At 42.2% G+C, this 16,326-nt stretch overlaps 1 long non-coding RNA gene across 1 annotated transcript in view; it reads left to right on the top strand.

The window, feature by feature from the left end:
* LOC140200732 (uncharacterized) overlaps positions 1–16,326 on the top strand; it is a 34,834-nt gene that overhangs the window by 14,697 nt on the left and 3,811 nt on the right. The window contains exon 2 of the long non-coding RNA XR_011886711.1: positions 14,354–14,455. This is a non-coding gene — a long non-coding RNA (uncharacterized lncRNA). The remainder of the gene's footprint in view (positions 1–14,353; positions 14,456–16,326) is intronic.

The raw sequence follows: 16,326 nt of genomic DNA, 5'->3' as shown, positions 1-16,326 counted from the left end.
AATGTGATCGGTCTGCCTGGGAGCATCGCATTTCCTCCTACGCTGCAATAGATTCCTATTGGCCAACTGAACGGCAGGGAAGGAACTCTGGCTGCAATGTTTTCCATAAAGCTTTACAGACCTCCGAAATTATGGAGGACTCATTTCGCTTTTACGAAAAAAGACGCTCGCTTTAAACTTGTTTACCCCAAGAAAGACTACCATGACCATGAAGCCTTGCACGGCAGGTGTGTGTGCATGCGCGACGTGTCCAAATTGCAGAGCGACGCAGACACACCAATGCACAAGTATAAATGCTTACAACGTGCGTAGGCCACTTGCGTAGGTTACGGCGTCGAGTTGACGCACAAGTATAAATCAGCCTTTAGGAATTGTGCACTAAGATACCCAGGTTCCTCTGAATATCTATATCTTCTCAATAGATTCTATAGATTATTGAAGAGTTCCTACAAACTGTTGGTTCCAAATGTAATCCAACTATTTAAAGAAGAAGAGAGAAAATATGATGAGATTAACAACATGGATTTATGAAAGAGAAATCGGACTTGACAATTCAGTTGGAGTTTCTTGAGGATGTAACTAGAAGGAAGGTGAACTGGCGAATGTGGTGCATTCAAATTTGCAGAAGGCGTTTAATAAATTCCCACATAGAATTAAAACACATGCAATTGGAGATTATGTTACTACATACACTTAGTGGCCACTTTATTAGGTAGCTCATGTATCTAATAAAGTGGTCACTGAGTGTATGTTCATGGTCTTCTGCTGCTGTAGCCCATCTGCTTCAAGGTTTGATGTATTGTGCATTCAGAGATGATCTTCTTCTCACCACTGTTATAATGTGTGGTTATTTGAGTTACTGTTGTGACTTGTCAGCTTGAAATAATCTGGCCCTTCTCCTCTGACCTTTTGCCTTTTGCACACAGAACTGCCACTTGCTGGGTGTTTTTGTTTTGCTTCTCACTCCGTTCCCCGTAAACTCTAAGACTGTTGTGCATGAATATCCCAGGAGATCAGCAGTTCCTGAGATACTCAAACCATCCTGTCTGGCACCAACAATTATTCCATGGTCAAAGTCACTTAGATCACATTTCTCCCCTATTTTGATGTTGAACAATAACTGAACCTCTTGACCATTTCTGCATGCTTTCATGCATTGAATGGGGAATGGATAAAAAGCAGAGAAGTGGAGGGGCAGGAGGAAAGGATCAGAAGTTAGAAACTGCCATCAGGTTGGAGGCTACCCAGATAGCATTTGAGGTGTTACTCTTCCAACCTGAGAGTGGCCTCAATGTGGCAGTAGAGGAGTCAATGAACTGACATGTCAGAATGGGGGTGGGAAGCAGAATGAAAATGGGTTGCCACAAGGAAATTGCGGCTGTTGTGGTGGCTGGAGCGGAAGTACTCATTGAAACAGTCCCTCGATCTATGTTGGGTTTCAATGATACAGAGGAGGCCACACCAGGAGCACTGGTGTAGGATGCACCTGTAAAATGTACCACATGTATAACATGGAAATCAAGAGTGAATTGTGTTTGAAGTGCCTAGACAAAGTTTCCAAGTAATGTGATTATATCAGTAAGTGGCCATGATTCAATCCACTTCTGTAAAAAAAAAAGATCAGGTACATTAAAATGGCAATGTCCAAATTTTGGGCCTAAAAACCTTCAATGATAAGCTTTATTTGGCACATGTACATCAAAACTTACAGTGAAATGTGTTGTTTGCGTCAAATCAGCAAGAGGCAGCCTGCAAGTGTCACTCACCACACTTCCAGTGCTAACATAGCAGGCTACAACCAACTAACCCTAACCCTAATTGTAGATCTTTCAAATGCGGGAGGAAACTGGAGCATCTGAAGGAAACCCACAGGGTCACTGGGAGAACGTACAAACTCCTCACAGACAGCAAGGGAATTGAACCCTGGTGAGCGATCAGTTTCTCTGTAAAGCCGTTTGCACTACCCGCTGGTCTATCATGTCTTCAGACAGGTCATTGTTAAACTGGTGAAATGGGCAGAGACAACCTTGATGAAATTTAATGCAGGGGAATGTGTGGTGGTGCACTGGGGAAGAAAATACGGAAAAGAAAAGGTTATGATTGTAGAGCAGAAAGACTTAGTGACTTACAAACATGTGAAAGGATAAAGTCAACCAGGTAAAGCTGTTCAAATATTTTTGGCTTAGTAGAGCTGCTGCCTCACGGCGACAGAGGCCTTCTTCGCTTTGGGAGCTGTCAGAGAGGAGTATGTACTGTGTATCCTCACTGTGATACTGTAGGTTTCCTCTTGGTGCTCTAATTTCCTCCCAAAACATGGGTTGGTAGGTTAATTGGTCTGTACAAATAGTTCCTGCTATGTAGGTGAGTTATAGAACCTGAGAGAAGTTGGTAAGAATTTGGGAAAAATAAAAAAGAGCATGAACATAGAATTAGTGTAAGTAGGTGGTCAATGCAGACTCTGGGTTGAAGAGACCATTTCTGTGCCATATCTTTCCATGACTCCTTTACCATATCAATTGAGGCCTAAACTGGAACAGTTTGAAATGTATGGAGTGCATTTATCTTTATACCTCAGAATATTATGTCTAATTCTAGATAGCACATTTTAGGATCAATGTCAAGACCTTGGAGAAAATGTAGAGGAGATTTGATAGAATGGGAAGAAGAAAGTGAAAATACTTGATCAGAGAGACAGATGAAGTAGGGGTGAATCTTCCTGCAGCAGAGGAAGCTGAACGAAGGAATGGTACTGTAAAGAGAGAGGCCATTTTGTCCATGATGATTGTGCTGCTCCTTAGAAATGAAAATAGAACCTGGTGTGGGCTATTGGGCACAAAATACTTCAAATTCACTGGAAGTGTAAGAGGATCAATGTCACCAGGCCAAAATCCCCAGTACAGTGGCCTTAATTGCTGACAGTTGTTGACCTTGGGTCGGGTACCTCATTCACATGGCCAGCAATAGACTCACAGACAGTCACTGTATTCCATGCTCTGTTATGAAAAGAGATTGTAGGTTGAACAGAAGAAAAGATCTGAGGCTGTGCTCAGATTATCCTTACGAGAACATCACCTCCTTGTGGACACCAGGGAACATCACACTTAAGCTGCTTAAACTAGAACTGGAGTATTTAGGATGACATTGAGGACCTCAAGGCCATCCATTAGGAGTACGTAGAAAGCCTGCAGGAGGATCGCACCACCTCACAGGAGTCCCAACTACTCGTTCTGTCAGCCACCTCCAGCTCCATTTGTAGAAATGGCTGCAGTTCTCACAATGGCCTCAACAGCCACCTCAAAAATGAAGGGGGAGAATGTCATCCTCAATCTTGAAGAACTGAATAGCAAGAGCATGGTAAGTGAGGTTCATGGGACAACGTGAGATTAACCATTTTGACAGGGAATATAAAAGGCATGATTTAATTGTTGAGATATTTCTGAGTCCTGAAATGGAAAATAGCAGTAGAAATAGGTCACACTTCCCATATCCTGATGCCATGTTCTTACACACACCCACATCCTGATGCCTTTAGCGTCTAGAAATTTTTCTATCTCCTTAAACATCTTCAGTACCTTGACCTCCGATGCCTCCTGTGGTAGAGAAATCCACAATTTCACCACCCTCTGAGTTAAGAAGTTATAACCCCTCTGCATTGAAAGGTTCAGCTATTCCAGGAACCAGTCTGGTGAACTCGAGAGATTCTGCAGATGCTGGAAATCAGAGCAACAAGGCAAGTGCTGGAAGAAATCAGCAGGTCAGATAGCATCTATGGATAGTAATATACAAGTGAGGTTTTGTTCATCAGGACTGGAAAGGAAGGCAGAATAAGAAGGTGAGGGGAGGGAAAGGAGAACAAGCTGTAGGTGATAGGTGAAGCCAGGCAAGGAGGAAGGAGAAGAAATTTCCAGTAATTTATCTCCCCTTCCCTTTCTCTGTTTTCCATTCCCCATTCTGATTCCACTCTTACTCCTTCTCTTCTCCTTACTCGCCATCACCTCCCTCTGGTGACCTTTCTCCTTCCCTTTCTCTTATTGTCCACTCTCCTCTCCTATCAGTTCAGCCCTTTACCTCTGCTGCACTCCATCTATGGCAAGTGTATCCTTTCCTAGATTAGGAGAACAAAATGCATACAATTCTTCAGGTGTGCCCTTACTTTTTATAGGTGCAGTAAGCCACCTTCTCAAAACCTCCTGCATAAAGAGCTATACACTATTGTCTTCTTAACACTTTGCTGCCCTTACATGCAGCTTTCAATGACCGCTGCACAAAGATAACTAGGTTCACATTTTCCAATCTGTCACCATTCAAATATACACTGCCTTTCTATGTTTCTTCCCGCTGAAGTGGAAAACTTTACTTTTATTCTATTAAATTGCACCTGCCATGTATTTTACTTATTCAAATGGCTATACAACCTCTTTGCAACTTCCTCTCAATTCATGAATTTTCCCATTTCATGTCATATTCAGATTGAGAAATATTACAATCAGTTTCGCTCTTCCAATAGATGGGACCAAAACACTCATCCTTGTAGCATCCTGAACACATCCTATTTATTCCTACTCTCTGTTCCTTATCTGTCAACCAATTTTCAATCTACACTCAGTGGCTACCAATACATGGAAATATCTAATCAGTTAAACATGTGGCAGCAACTCAATGCATAAGAGCATTGAGTTGCTCCCCTCTTACCCCTTCCCTTCTCTTCACCTGTCCTAAACCTCCCTCTGGTTTCCCTACTCCTTCCCTGATAGTGAAGGTCAACTGTCCTCCCCTATCACCTTCCAGCCTTTCACCTCATCCCCCCCCACCCACCTTCCCCTCACCTGTGCTTGCCTATCACCTGACAGCTTCTCATCCCCCACCTCCTTATTCTGGATTCTTCCCCCTTACTTTCCAGTCCTGATGAAAGGTCTCAGCCCAAAACCTCAACTATTTATTCCTCTCCATAGATGCTGCCTGACCTGCTGTTCCTCCAGCGTTCCTCCTCACCCAAGTAGAACTCGAACACGCTATCACTTTTGTTGCTATTATCCATCCAGCTCCCATATCAGCCCACCTCTGACACCTCCCTTCCTTTTTTGATCTCTCTGACTCCATCTAAAGAAGTAGACTAGTCACTAGCATCTTTTACAAGCTCAAGGACTCCCACAGCTACCTTGACTATGCATCTTCTCACCCTGCTTCCTATAAGAACACCAGTTTCTTCATTTCCAGCACATTTGCTCCAATGAGAAGGCCTTTTGCACTTCTGTTTTCTAAAACAGAGCAATCCTCTGCCATAGCGGATGGTACTTCTGCACACATGCTCTCACTGCCTCTCTCTTATTTCAGAACAAAGATAGAGTGGCAGGGAACTTAACTTCCACCCTCACATTCTCCTCAGTCTCCAGCATGATCCCACCACCAGCCACATCTTCCCATCTCCCCCCCTTTCTGTATGCTCACTATTGACTCTCCATCCCCACCCACTGGTCCCTGCCCCACAGCACACTCTCATGTAGCTGCAGAAGATGCAACACTTTTCCATTCCTACCATGCAAGGCACAAATACTCGTTTCAGCCGAAATGGTGATTCACTCCAATTCTCCTCCAATTTAATGTACCGTGTCTGGTTTTACAATGTGGCCTCTCCCACACTGGAGAAACCAAAGAGGTTGGGTCATCATTTTGTGCAACAATTGTGCTCAGTTCTCAGAGTGATTTTGTTGCCTGCCATTTTACTTTATCATCCCACTCTGATCTCTCTGTCTGTGGCTTCCTTCACTGCCACACCAAGGCCCATCATAAACCAGAAGAATAACATCTTCAGAATCAGAATCCTTTATTATCGCCAAGTATGTGGACACATACAGGGAATTTGATGCCGGTTTCTCTGGAATGAATATTGAATTCTTCTCTCATTGATTCGCATTATCATGCTTTCCCACACTGTTACTTCAAAAGGTCTTGCTGACACTCACTACTCATGATGACGGCTCCTTATCATGCCAATTAACCAATCTGTACCATAAGGTTTTGTCTTTCACTTCACTCTTCCTGCCAGCTCTGCTTTCAAACTGTAAACTCTCCAAACTTACCCCATTTCTGAGGAAGGATCCCCAACCCAAAACATTCCATGGTATCTCACTCCACAGCTGGCACTTGACTGGCTTGTTCTTCCAGTATTTCTGATTCTGTTGAACCTCAACAGGGAAGAGATATGCTATCGACAAATTATAAAGAAAGCATTTAACAAGAATATAAAGCTCATACAAATAGTTTCAATAATAGGGTTGAAATTCAGATCATGTTCATTTACTTATTCCTTGATGAAATGGTGGAGCAGACTCGATGGGCCAAATGGCCTAATTCTGCTTCTATATCTTGTGGTCTAAAAGTCTTATTTATCATGTGTACAGCAAAACATGTCATTTGCACTAAAAACCAGCATAACCTAAGGATGTTCTGGGGGCAGCCCACATATCACAACACGTACTGGTGCCAACATAACAGGTTCAACAGAACAATACAACAACAGCAACAAAATAAGCCCCTTATTTTGAAGTGGGGACATCTCTTTTTCCCTTATTAGGGAGAGAGAGAGCCTACGGTATGTCGAATTACCGGGTGAACGAGTAGTCTTTGGTCTGTATCTTTATTGATACTTTGCCGCACACTTGAGTGCTCAGTGGGGGGTGCCGATGCTTTTTTTGCTGGTGGGAGGGAGGTTGTTGCTTTGCTGTTGCTTATACGTGGGAGGGGGAGTTGGGGGGGACTTTGGGGTTCTAACATTTAACTGTCATTTATTCTTTGTGGAACTCTGTTTTTGTGGATGTTTGCAAAGCAAAAGAATTTCAGGTTGTTATATTGTATACATTACTCTGACATTAAATGTGTCTATTAAAACTATTGAAACCCTTTCCTCCCTCCCACACACCCAACCAATTACACACAAGGACAGGCCTCCTTCTTCAGAACAGGCTGCCTCCAGGTCTCCAACATCCAGTCCCTGGCCTGGACTCCCAGACAATGAGCCTCCGATTTCCAGGCGTATTGTATATGGATTTCAGCAAGGCATTTGACAGCTACCCCATGCAAGGCTTATTGAGAAAGTAAGGAGGCATGGGATCCGAGGGGACATTGCATTGTGGATCCAGAACTGGCTTGCCCACAGAAGACAAAGAGTGGTTGTAGACGGGTCATATTCTGTATGGAGGTCGGTCACCAGTGGTGTGCCTCAGGGATCTGTTCTGGGACCCCTACTCTTTGTGATTTTTATAAATGACCTGGATGAGGAAGTGGAGGGATGGGTTAGTAAATTTGCTGATGACACAAAGGTTGGAGGTGTTGTGGATAGTGTGGAGGGCTGTCAGAGGTTACAGCGGGACATTGATAGGGTGCAAAACTGGGCTGAGAAGTGGCAGATGGAGTTCAACCCAGATAAGTGTGAGGTGATTCATTTTGGTAGGTCAAATACGATGACAGAATGTAGTATTAATGGTAAGAATCTTGGCAGTGTGGAAGATCAGAGGGATCTTGGGGTCCGAGTCCATAGGACACTCAAAGCTGCTATGCAGGTTGACTCTGTGGTTAAGAAGGCATACAGTGTATTGGCCTTCATCAATCATGAGATTGAATTTAGGAGCTGAGAGGTAATGTTGCAGCTATATAGGACCCTGGTCAGACCCCACTGGAGTACTGTGCTTAGTTCTGGTCACCTCACTACAGGAAGGATGTGGAAACCATAGAAAGGGTGCAGAGGAGATTTACAAGGATGTTGCCTGGATTGGAGAGCATGCCTTATGAGAATAGGTTAAGAAAACTCGGCCTTTTTTCCTTGGAGCGACGGAGGATGAGAGGTGACCTGATAGAGGTGTATAAGATGATGACAGGCATTTATCGTGTAGATAGTCAGAAGCTTTTTCCCAGGGCTGAAACGCGAGGGCACAGTTTTAAGGTGCTTGCAAGTAGGTACAGAGGAGATGTCAGGGGTAAGTTTTTTACGCAGAGAGTGGTGAGTTCGTGGAATGGGCTGCCGGCAATGGTAGTGGAGGAATCTATGGTAGGGTCTTTTAAGAGACTCCTGGACAGGTACATGGAGCTCAGAAAAATAGAGGGCTATGGGTAACCCTAGGTAATTTCAAAGGTAAAAATATGTTCGGCACAGCTTTGTGGGCCGAAGGGCCTGTATTATGCTGTAGGTTTTCTATGTTTCTACTACAGGCCTAGAACTTGCAGACACAGACATTGGGCCTCCCAATTCAGGACACAGCGCCAGGCTTCCAACTCACAGACACCACAAACATTGGGCAGCCAACTTTCAGACATGCTGAAGCAGGCACTTTGACCATTGGGCCTCGATTTCTGGACCTGCCCAATTCAGTCCTTGACCTTCGAGCTTCGACCTTTGTTATTGACCCCAAGACTCACCTATCATGGGAATTTGAACTCCGTGCCTCAAACTCCAAACTTGCACAGTGCTCCGACCCTGGGGCTCGCCAACCTGGGGGTTCACCAGCCCTCATGCCTCCTGCTCGTGTGGACCGACCTCTGTTCCTGGAACTCATCAGCCTGGGGGTGGGGGGGTGTCACTAGCCCTCATTCACAGTCATTGACCATGGTCTTCATCTTGATTTTAACTATCAGGTTATTAACATAATCCCGTTACTGTCAGAGCAGTTATTTTCGAAGTATATTGGCGCCATTGCTTTCTTTAAAATCATGTGAAATAAAAACATGGAGAGAAAAGCAGCAGATTACAGACACTCTGATGGTAATTCTACTTGGCATGTTTTATGTTAATGCTTCACGGGCTGGCGTTCTATTTGTACCAGAAATGCACGAGTCGAATGAGTTTATTTTATTTTGATTTTACATTCAAATCTTTTTATCCCTGGTTAAGTATATCACTGCCCTTTTGAGAAGGAGAAGCTTTCAGTTATTGCTAAGTATTATCCAAATTCTCAGAAAATGTGGGTTTGTGCTCCCAGATGTACAATCTTTGTTGCTAGATGCAGAAGGTTATAAAACAACATTGGCCAGACTCCAGCTTTCTTTCCATTCATCTCGGACTACAACAGTACTGAGTGCACTCATTTCAAACAGCCATGAGTGTGAAAACAATTTTCACCCCTGCATTTTTGTTTCTGTTCAATCCCATGTCTTTTCTCCTGACATAATAAAAGTGCTGCAATAAGCAGGGTCAAGTATGATACATCAGTGAGAAACGTGAAAGTGAGACTATAGGCTGTGATTATGGGCTCAAATGTGCGATGAATCCTTTTTCATCACATGATATGAACTAATGTTGCCATTTATTTATAAAACAAAAAGAAGTGTTCTGCTACGGGAGGAACAGAACGATGACAACCGCGGTTTCTGGTGTTTTGTTTAAACAATGATATTATAATATTTTTAAAATTCTTTTTATGATGAATACAAAATGCACTTAGTTGTAAAATTAATTATGCTGGTGGTTATACTTTTTAATATTTTTAAGTGTTTTAAAATGGCCCTTTATTTTTCAAACTAAAGAAGCCTAAAAATAATTCAGTAATTTTATGAACAGTCTAACTGTTTTTTTTAGTTTAGATTCCAAATATTTGGAAATGCTGAGACTTTCTACTTTAGATGCAATTTATACCCAAACAAAGCTCAGACTGATGCCCAATTACATTGCTTTCAGAACATCAATGACCTTGAGAAAAAAATCTGATAACTATTCAAGTAGATGTCGCAATTAAAATGTTCAGACATAGATATTCCCTCACGTAGCCTTCGTGTGAATTTTATCTAAAAGTTTCCATCTGAAGGTTTTGAGTCCACACTGCACTGTGCTTATGGGAATTCATCCCAGATCCTCCGTTTTTAGAAGGGCAATAAACAAGACGAGCAATGTGACAACAATAACTGGAGCACGGAGACCGTGCCACCGTTATTTAAAAGGCCCATCCCTAGCTTGCCTGCTACTGGAGATTCTGAGACGACCACCCTCTCTATATATTCTTAGCCCACCTCAATGACCAATCTCTACTCCCTAAGATCATTTCCTCATTGCACACCAGTCTTTCCCAACAGTCACCTACCGCACCCCCACCACTGTTTAGGATGCTATATACAATACAGCAGGAGACCTTTGGACCCCTGACGACATCGCTTTGACTCATTCAAGGTCCATTATGGCACTCTGAATATTCCATGTTCCTATTGCTTAATAAAGGTTTACGAGCATGGATACTGACAGGATGTTGGTAGTTGGTTTATTATTGTCACTTGTACTGAGGTAGTGACGGGACTTCGTTTTGATCGCCACCCTTACAGATAAACTGTGAAATCAGATTGTGAGATTTCACAGTTCCATCTACTAAAGTAAATACTGCTAGAATGAAATCTATAATCTAATTACTATATTAATTAAACAATCTATTTAGTAACCAACTAATTAAATAAAGTCAGATTTAATAAGGATAGCAGGGCAAGGGGCTATGTTGTAACTGCTCCATGTAGAAGTTGGCGTTACCAGGTGACTTTACTGGCATTAGATCTGTTATCTTTTCAAGTATCAGATCAAGAGCAAATCAGAAATGTTTCATCTCAAGGGCTCTTAAAGCTGTTGAGCTGGAGTCATTAATAAGCCTTGGTGAGCAGGAGAGCTGCTAAGTTATGCCAAATAATGGCATTAGTTTCTAACATCTGCAAGACTTTGTTTCTCCATTGAATTCTCTGGACTGTTTGAATCAAGAAGTAGTTACATTCTTTAAGCTAGGGAATGGTTTAGATTTGACTAGAGGTCGGGCCGGCTGGTGGCGCAATGGCATCGGCGCCGGACTCGGGAACGGAGGTTCCCAGGTTCAAAACCAGCCCGGTCCACTCCCGAGTACGCTTTCCATCCATGCCGGGTTGAGAGTCGAGATCGCAACTCGACCTTGTAAAATAAAGGGAAAATACTGCGAAAATGTCTGTGTGAGGAGTGGCGCGCAGTCTCTCCCTCTCTCTCTCTCTCTCTCGTTCCGCGCCTTGTAAAAAAGCCATGAAAAGCAGACTCACATGCATGCAGGCACATGCCAAGAAAATAGATTTGACTAGAGGGCACTGACAGCTGGACTCTATAGTGAATCGGGTACCTATGGGAACAGTGATGCAGTAGCCTCAGCCTTTACCCTTGTCTAACATATAGTTGTTATCTGATGAATAAAATCAAACACCCCATTGACAGGAACAATGCACAAATGCTGGAAGAGCTCAGCATATCAGGCAGCATCTGTGGAAGAAAATACACAGTTGAAATTTTAGGTCAAGGCACTTCATCTAAAGAAAAGTAAAAGTCAATGTAAAAAGGTGAAGGGAAGGGAAGGGGTGGAGCAGGAATTGGCAGGTGACCAGGCAAGGACAGATGAGGGAGAGAAAAGAGTGGAAGTTATGTCAAAAGGTGGAGGGTTATAGGTGGAAATGACAAAGGGCTGAAAGGAGGGGAAGGATCGAAGTAAAATTTATCATCAGAGTGGATGTTGCTTTTCCATGGCAGTGCTTCATGTAGGTGTGCGGAGGTTCATGTCGAGGTTGGGAGGGTTTTACCCATGATGTACTGGGCCGAATCCACCACCTGTTGTAGGATTTTCAGCTCAAAGGCATTGATGTTCCCGTACCAGGCAGTAATGCAGTCAGTCAGCACACTTTCCACCACACACCTATAGAAGTTTGCCAAGGTTTTTGATGACATGCAGAATCTCCGTAGACTCCTGAGGAAATACTGTTGTGCTTTTTTTGCAATTATATTTATATAGTGACACCCAGGAAGTTGAAGTTACTGACCCTATCCACTTCTGATCCTCTGATGATTATTGGGTCATGGATTACTGGTTTCCCTCTCCTAGTCTACAGTCAGTTCCTTGGTCTTATTGACATTGAGTGGAGCATTGTATAAAGATAGGGAGGTGGTGAAGAGAACCAGTGAGAGGAATGCATGGGTGATGGGCATATGGAGAAAGAGGGAGGGAGGTAAGATATATGGTGATTGGGGCCAGAAGGAGAGAGAGAAGAGAAAATAGAAAGAGAGACAGAGGGGGAGCAGTTACTGGTAGTTTGAGGATCTGATGTTCATGATGCCAGGTTGGAGGGTGTTCAGGCAGAACATGAGGCACTGTTGTTCTAGTTTGTGTTTAGCCTCAAAATGATAGAGCAGGAGGTAATGGACAGAAATGTGGGTGTGGGAATGAGGAGTGGAATTAAAATGGCTGGACAGCCTGAAGACATACTGGGCTGAAGATGCAAATTTCGCCATGCTTCCGGCACCAATACGGCATGCCTTGAGCTTACTAACCCTAACCATATGCCTTTCGAATGTGGGAGGAAATTGGGGAACCTGGACGAAATGCACATGGTCACGGGGATAACATATAGACTTACAGACAGGATGAAGAATTGAACTGCAATCGTCCCATCACTGGCACTGTAAAGAGAGTAATATGTTGGATGTGTAGTCTGGTGGTGTGGTAGATGATTACTAGGGATAGCAGTCCTTCCTGCTGAGAGGAGGAATAATGAGAACGTGGTACCATGGAGCAAATGGCATTGGAACTGAGAGGAACAAAACAGAACATGATAGTTGTAGGAGACAGTTTAGTTACTGTCATAGATAGAACTTCTTGCTTCTGTTACTGGGTGTTTGAAAGATTATGTTGCCTATCAGGTCATCAATTTGTAGTTGTGGAAGAAGTTGGAGAAAGGATGGAAGATTTGGTTGCCATATTAAATAGGAACTAACAACATAATTAAAACTAGCAATGTGGTCACTCAGATCTTTACTGGTAACCACGTCTGGATTGTTTACTGAGCTTTGTGCAAACTGACATAAAATCAGACAGATCTGAGGGGTGAATCCACAGCTCAAGGTGTTGTGAGGAAAATAGGGTACGTATTTATCAGCCATTGCTTTCAAAGACAGGACAATTTGGGGGAAGGGGAACAGGAAGGGAGCTATGGCCAGTGTAGATCATATTGAATAGCAAGGGAGGCTTGAGGCATTCTTGTGGCCTACTCCAGCTCTTACCACGAGTTTTCGTTTTCTTGGGACAGTGAGTTCCACTAAAGAACAAATTTCTTTTTTAAATTTGGATTCTTCTAACCAAGAATGATTATGATATGATAACACTGAGTGACATACCCTAAGTAAAATTTTAAAAATGTCTTATTCATAAGTAAAGATGATTCCTTATTTGTGAAAGTTGGGTTGGTATGACATTAAATGAAAAAGTGATGTGATAAGAGGGAAATAACATTTCTGGAGGAAAATGATCTGCCTGTGTATAACTAAAGAAGTTAAGGACGGTAATTTAAAAAAATCGATCTGACAATGCTGTGAAGAGTAGTAACAATTCTAGTTGGCAGAGGTTTAGAAATCAGAAAAGAATAATCAAAAAATATTATAAAGGGAGAAGAATCAGTGGAAATGAGCAAGAATTACAAATTTTAAAAGCTTTTCCAAATGTGTAAAAAGGAAGGAAGTATGCGTGGATCCACCAGGAATTGAGCCAGGAGAAATTACAAAAAAGGTCAAGGAAATAGCTCAGATATTAAGCAAGTAACCAAGTACCTTGTATTTCCTTTCAGGTGGAAGACATAACAAGCAAATCAGAAATAATATAGAATCAAGGGCCTAATGAGAAGAACATAACTAAACTTATCAAAGAAACACACTGGAGGACTAAAAATGAAGGTGCTTTCTAAGATTCTAAAGTCAGCAGATATAGTGAATGCATTGGTAAGAATGTCCTTAGAGGGCACAATGGAATATTTAAGATCATCAGCCAGTGTCCACATGGATTAATGAAAGGAAAGGGAAGGATAATGCACGGTTAGAAAATAATGCTTTTTGTAGAAGGAACTAACAAGCTGGACAAGAGGGAAACCCATTCATGCAACATATTTACATATTTATTAAAGTGTGAGAAAGTATAAAATGTTAATGCTTAGAAGAACATGGATATCCTATGAGCACAGAAAATTACCAAGAAGGTACACCAAACAATTTAAAGCGTGAAGGGAATTGGAATATAAGGTAAGGAAGTCTAACTGCAATTGGGTAAGATTTTGAAGAGATCACATCTTAGCTACCCTGTGTGGCCTAAGATGTTAAGAAGGTTCACTACATTTGCTTCTGGAATGCAGTGATTATCTGATGCGGCAGCACTGGATTATATTGGATGTATTTAAGTCAGAGGTTGATAGCTTCTTGAATGGGTTAAGGATTTCAGGAAGAAGGTGAGAGAATGGAGTTGAAAAAATCAGCTATGATTGAATGGTGGATTAGACTCAGTGAGCCAAATGACCTAACTCTTGTCCTATTTCTTATGGTCTTGTGGTTTTATTACAGGGGATTGGGAGACGAGCTCATTAAAGTGATGGGTAAGGTGCTGAGAGGCTATTTCTACAGGTTGGAGAATATGGAACAAGTGGATGACCATTTATGACTGAGGTGAGTTGTGGCTTTCTGGAATTCTCTGTCCCTGAGGGATGTAGGTGCTCAGTTTGTTCATGGATGATACACATCTACATTGCAATAATGTGGGAACATTGAACTAAGCTGTGGATCTGCCATGATGTTAGAAAATAGCAGGTGAGAATCAAAGACTGCAAAGTTTACAGCAGCTTTTACTTCAATGTTATTGTGCTCTTCTGCTGCAATGGATGCATGGACTATCATCATGCAAGGTCAGATATCTGTCGTTCTTTGATTGTCACCATCTTAGTTTTTAGGAAAAGTCTTTAGTGAACCCAGTTGTGAGTCACAGAAATTCAACAACCTGTCCTTGATCAGATTATTAGAATTGCTGAGGCAATGGCCCGATGAAGGGCAAAGCTTTCTCCCTGAATCAATAACACTTATTTCTCTTTCCACAACTAGTGACTGGTCTGCTGAATATTTCTGGAATTTTCTGCTGATGTTTGCTATACCCTCAATCTATTTAGTCGTTGTTCTTTCTTCTTATGAGAGATTAAACTGCTCTTTTCCTTGAATGTCTTAACATTGGATAATGTATACCATACATTAATGAAGCTTCGGTATTCTTGGAGATTTTCCATGATTACAGTAGTCTCCAATGCTGCATTCCCAGAGATTAATGCAATATAGAAACAGGAGCAGGCCTTTCAGCTTTTTAAGCTTCGTCTGGCTTTACATTGGTTGACAACTGTGTGTGTGGCTCACAAATCCCACTGTCTTTAAATCAATTTTTGTGTTTGACTTTTGCAGTATTTTCTTCCTGCATTTCCAGTAATAAAAATCCCCAGTTACTGTGCATATAGAGCAAATTTAATGGAATAAAATATCGCAACTTACTTTATACAAGCCTTCTCAAACCAAGTTTGATGCTGTGCCGTATAGGAGATAGTTGAATAAGCGAGCAAGAGCTTAATTAAAGACAATTATTTTAGTGGAGACAAAAGTATTGAGATAAGGAACCTGAGCAAAAGAATTAATGATCTCCACAGCTGAGAGTACTGTATAGCCATCCACGGTGAAGTCATTAGAAGAGACTGGAACTGGAGGAGAACTGAAATGTAAGAGGACTATAACGCTGGAGGAAGTTACAGAAATACATCTGTACCCATGGAACTCACTGAATTCTCTACCTTCTGTAATTTCTCTCCCCCCCCCCCGCCTTTTTCCATTCTGCATTTTGGCTCTCCTCTTACCCCTTCTCTTCTCTTTACCTGCCCATCACCTCCCTCTGGTGCCCCTTCTCCTTCCCTTCCTGCCTTGATCCACTGCCTTCTCCTATCAGATTCCTTCTTCAGCCCTTTACCTTTTCCAGCTATCACCTCCCAACTTCATACTTCTTCCCCCCCCTCCCCCACCCAAACACCTTCCCCCTCACCTGGTCTCACCCATCACCTCCCAGCTTGTACGTCTTCCCTTATACCCCTCCCCCCATCTTTTTATTCTGGTTTCTTTCCCCTTCCTTTCTGGTCCAGATGAAGGGTCTTGAACTCAAACATCAAATATTTATTCCTCCCCATAGATGCTGACTGACTTGCTCATTTTCTCCAGCATTTTGTGTATGTACTAGCTCTAGATTTCCAGCATCTGTGGAATCTCTTGTGTTTATTTTTTTACTGTTCTTTTCCCAAACATATTTTGCTTTGTGTCTCTGAGTAGAGAACTGTACCAGGGCACCTTTTCTTCATTCCTGTGCTTTCCTAAAATCTTTCTATTCTTCCTCACAATTTGACACAGCACGTATTGGTAATAGAAAAATAACTAGATATTGTACTTCAATGACATTTTCAATCTAATCAATATATTTTTCTTTAATAGGTAGGTTATCAGTTGTTAAATTATTGTAC

Source organism: Mobula birostris, chromosome 7 (genome assembly GCF_030028105.1).
Source record: "Mobula birostris isolate sMobBir1 chromosome 7, sMobBir1.hap1, whole genome shotgun sequence".
NCBI lineage: Eukaryota > Metazoa > Chordata > Chondrichthyes > Myliobatiformes > Myliobatidae > Mobula > Mobula birostris.
This window is presented reverse-complemented; position numbering and strand designations above follow the sequence as displayed.